The sequence below is a fragment of the Perca fluviatilis genome, chromosome 18 (assembly GCF_010015445.1).
Source record: "Perca fluviatilis chromosome 18, GENO_Pfluv_1.0, whole genome shotgun sequence".
Lineage (NCBI taxonomy): Eukaryota > Metazoa > Chordata > Actinopteri > Perciformes > Percidae > Perca > Perca fluviatilis.
Window position 1 is genome coordinate 35,245,672 of NC_053129.1, and position 5,000 is coordinate 35,250,671.

At 52.0% G+C, this 5,000-nt stretch overlaps 1 protein-coding gene across 2 annotated transcripts in view; it reads left to right on the plus strand.

Annotated features, from left to right (window-relative positions):
• The window catches only part of vta1 (vesicle (multivesicular body) trafficking 1), a 141,725-nt gene that overhangs the window by 41,466 nt on the left and 95,259 nt on the right, over nucleotides 1-5,000 (plus strand). The gene's annotated exons all lie outside the window — the stretch shown is intronic.

Consider the following 5,000-nt stretch of genomic DNA (forward strand, 5'->3'; position numbering starts at 1 on the left):
GGGAAACATCTGACGCACCATTACACCCCAGGGGCTCTGGGAAAATTGGAGTCATTATACATTGGGGAAACGACATAGCCAGGGGGCTCTGGAAACATACCACCGGAACAGATCCCATTACTGACCACCAGGGGCTTAAAGATCCCATTGCAGGGCTCTGGGGAACATCTGGAGCATCCCATTACTGACCACCAGGGGCTCTGGGGAAACATCTGGAAGCCATACCACCAGGCTGATCTAAGCGTCCCATTACTCCCCAGGCTTGGGGGAAGCATCCCATTACTGACCACCAGGGCTCTGGGGGAAACATCTGAAGCATCCCATTACTGACCACCAGGGCTCTGGGGGAAACATCTGGAAGCGTCCCATTACTGACCACCAGGGGCTTGGGGAGAAACATCTGGAAGCTCCATTACCCACCAGGGGCTCTGGGGAAACATCTGAAGCATCCCATTACTGACCACCAGGGGCTCTGGGGAAACATCTGGAGCGTCCATTACTGACCACCAGGGGCTCTGGGAAACATCTGGAGCGTCCCATTACTGACCACCAGGGGGCTCTGGGGAAACATCTGAAGCATCCCATTACTGACCACCAGGGGCTCTGGGGAAACATCTGGAAGCATCCCATTACTGACCACCAGGGGCTCTGGGGAAACATCTAGGCGTCCCATTACTGACCACCAGGGGGCTCTGGGGGAAACATCTGGAAGCGTCCCATTACTGACCACCAGGGGCTCTGGGGAAACATCTGGAAGCATCCCATTACTGACCACCAGGGGCTCTGGGGAAACATCTAGGCGTCCCATTACTGACCACCAGGGGGCTCTGGGGAAACATCTGGAAGCGATCCATTACACCACCAGGGGCTCTACATTCATCTTACTGTGCATTGACATTTCCCATTACAGGGTGGAGTCATTCTGACCACCGCTCTGGGAACATCCATTACTGACCACCAGGGGTCTGGGAAACATCTGGAAGCATCCCATTACTGACCACCAGGGGCTCTGGGAAACATCTGGAGCATCCCATACTCCACCAGGGGTCTGGGGGAAACATCTGGAAGCTCCCATTACTGACCACCAGGGGGCCTGGAACATCTGACATCCATTTGCCCCGCTCTGGGGAAACATCTGAAGCATCCCATTACTGACCACCCTAAACTGGTCTTACCAGGTTATTTCCTTCCATAATGTAGCCCAGGGTTGAACATAGTCCTACTGCCCACTTGGGGGCGTCCATTACGCCCCAGCTGGGAAATAACTGACCACCAGGGCTTAAACATCTGGAAGGTCCATTACTACCCCAGCTGGGGGAAACATCTGAAGCATCCCATTACTGACCACCAGGGGCTCTAGGGAAACATCTGGAAGCCCCATTACTGACCACCAGGGGCTCTGGGGGAAACATCTGGAGCGTCCCATTACTGACCACCAGGGGCTCTAGGGAAACATTGGGCCCCATTACCCACCAGGCTCTGGCACTCGTCCCATTACTGCCGCTTGGGGAAACTCTGAAGCGTCCCATTACTGACCACCAGGGGGCTCTGGGGAAACATCTGGAAGCGTCCCATTACTACCACCGGTCTGGGAAATCGAAGCGTCCCATTCGCCAGGCTTTACTTCACCCGGGCTTGGACGGCTCCACGCCCGGTTGGAAACATGGGGTCCTTTGACCCGGGGCTTGGGGAAACATCTGGTCCATTACTACCCCAGGGGCTCTGGGGAAGCGCTTGACCGTTGGACTTAGCTATTATAGGGGCTTGTACTACCGCTCACCCCCTCCTCGCCTGGCCGGTGAGGACCTCACATTCCAGCTGGGCAACTACACTCCTACCCACAGGCCCCGGGTCGAGGACTGTAGGCTTGGCTGTAGTTTTTCATCCTCTCTGCTGTCAAAGCCGTCTTTCTGTGTTGCTCTTCATTGTGTCGCAGCAGCCAGAGAAGTGAACGTTGCATGGGTGTAATCGCACAAAGGGCTTCTTTGTCTCTGGTAAAGCCCGACTGGCCGGCTGGCTGCTTCGGTAGCCGAGGAATCGCTGCCTGTTTGTCTCCGCTGGTTAACTGAGGCCGCCACATGCAAACCATGTGTGTCCCTCTGGAGTTTTTTTTATTTATTTAATTTTTCTTTAGGAAATGTTGAGCGCTCAGCGGTGCCCGTCCCGTCCTGTGAACTGAGACTTTGTTCTGTTGGTGCTGTGCAGAGGACAGTGACTCAAAAAACCGAGCGTGAGGTGGAAACGGAGGGATTACCGTGCAACTAATGTGTGAATGGTTGGTTGCCTGGTAACAGAGTTAAACACATGACTAATCTTCGTTTGTCCAGATGTTTGAAGCTGACGGGGAGAGAGAGGAGGAAGAGAGAGAGGGAGAGAGAGAAAAAAAGAGAGAGAGACAGGGTGGGAGGCGAGGGGAGAAAGAGAGGAAGGGAGAGAGAGAGGGAGAGAGACATGAGAGGGAGAGAGAGACATGGGAGGAGAGAGACAGGAGTGGGAGAGAGAGAGAGACAAGAGAGACATGAGAGGGAGAGAGACAGGAGTGAGAGAGAGAGAGACAGACAAGAGAGACATGAGAGGGAGAGAGACAGGACTGGGAGAGAGAGAGAAGAGGGGAGGACAGGGCCACACGAGGGAGGGAGGAAAGAGAGACAGGAGGGAGGAGGGACAGAGAGACAGGAGGGAGAGAGGAGAGAGAGAGACATGAGAGAGACAGAGAGGGAGAGAGGAGGGGAGGGAGGGAGAGAGAGAGAGAGAGAAGGGAGGAGCAAGGGAGGGCAGGAGGGAGGAGGAAAAGAGACAGGAGAGAAGGAGAGAGACAGGAGGAGACAGGAGAGGGAGAGACAGGAGTGGGAGAAGGGAGAGACAGGGCGACATGGGAGGAGGAGGGAGGAGAGAGAGAAGGAGGGAGAGACAGGAGAGGGAGAGAGACAGGAGTGGGAGAGAGAAGGGAGAGACAGGAGCGACATGAGAGGGAGGGAGGGAAAGAGAGACAGGAGAAGGAGGGAGAGAGACAGGAGAGGGAGAGAGAGAGAGAGAGAGAGAAGGGAGAGACAGGAGCGACATGAGAGGGAGGGAGGGAAAGAGAGACAAGATGAGTTGGTTGAAGCTAAGGGAGTCTTTACAGCTTCAGCTGTTTCAGTTACACTTTCAACGGTTTTCCTAGGTTTGGCGAAGACTGAGTTGCACGTATCGGGGATCCTTCCTCAAGAAAATGTTAGGTTTCTCAATAGGGATGCACCGAATCCAGATTTTTGGGGTTCGGCAGAATACCGAATCCAGTGGTTAAAGCGCCCATATCATGCCTCATTTTCAGGTTCATAATTGTATTTTAGAGGTTGTAACAGAATAGGTTTATGTGGTTTAATTTTCAAAAAACACCATATTTTTGTTGTACTGCACATTGCTGCAGCTCCTCTTTTCACCCTGTGTTCAGGTCTCTGTTTTAGCTACAGAGTGAGACATCTCTTCTTCTGTACTATCTTTGTTTGTAGTCGCACATGCTCAGTAGCTAGGGAAGGATAATGTCAGCTAGCTCCATAGACAGTAAAAGAAAGGCTGTTTCTCTAACTTGGGTCAGTTCCAAGGCAGGATCAGCTGGGAGACTTCTTCTAAACCAGGGAGCACATGGAAGTAGTTCTTTTGGAGATTATCGTGAACTAGTGTGTGTTGTAGCGGTGCTTTGCTATTGAGAACGAGCTAGCATGCTAACGGTTAGAGTGTAAACAGTGACTGTCCTTCCTTTGCCGTACCTGAAGTTGCTGCATTCTATTCAATTCAATTCAATTTTATTTATAGTATCAAATCATAACAAAAGTTATCTCGAGACACTTTACAGATAGAGTAGGTCTAGACCACACTCTATAATTTCCAGAACCCCAACAATTACAGTAATTCCATCAAGAGCAAGCATTAGCAGTGGCTGCTGTCTGGAGATTCCTTCATGCACAACTCGATTTCTTTCAGATGTTTCATACCAAATTTTGTCACAGCGGCCATGTTGTGTATAGTTTAGGGTCCTCGTCACCACCAGACCAATCAGCATTGAACAGATAGAACTCGTAGCTGGACTTGAATGGCCTTCTTTTGACTGAAAGTACTGCCAAACAACAACTTGTTCTGCTCACCAGATCCATGTCCACTTTCTCACAGCCTGCTGCTCACCAGATCCATGTCCACTTTCTCACAGCCTACTGCTCACCAGATCCATGTCCACTTTCTCACAGCCTACTGTTCACCAGATCCATGTCCACTTTCTCACAGCCTACTTCTCACCTGATCCATGTCCACTTTCTCACAGCCTACTGCTCACCTGATCCATGTCCACTTTCTCACAGCCTACTGCTCACCTGATCCATGTCCACTTTCTCACAGCCTACTTCTCACCAGATCCATGTCCACTTCCTCACAGCCTACTGCTCACCAGTTCCATGTCCACTTTCTCACAGCCTACTGCTCACCTGATCCATGTCCACTTTCTCACAGCCTACTGCTCACCAGATCCATGTCCACTTTCTCACAGCCTACTGCTCACCAGTTCCATGTCCACTTCCTCACAGCCTACTGCTCACCTGATCCATGTCCACTTTCTCACAGCCTACTTCTCACCAGTTCCATGTCCACTTTCTCACAGCCTACTGCTCACCAGATCCATGTCCACTTTCTCACAGCCTACTGCTCACCAGATCCATGTCCACTTCCTCACAGCCTACTGCTCACCTGATCCATGTCCACTTCCTCACAGCCTGCTGCTCACCAGATCCATGTCCACTTTCTCACAGCCTACTGCTCACCAGATCCATGTCCACTTTCTCACAGCCTACTTCTCACCAGTTCCATGTCCACTTCCTCACAGCCTACTGCTCACCAGATCCATGTCCACTTTCTCACAGCCTGCTGCATTGAACGCTCCACCTACGTAAACACCTTCCCGTAACCAACGGCGCCGTCACTACGGCGACCAGCGTAGCGCGCCTAGTGCAAGCATAGGGTTCGGTTCCCTT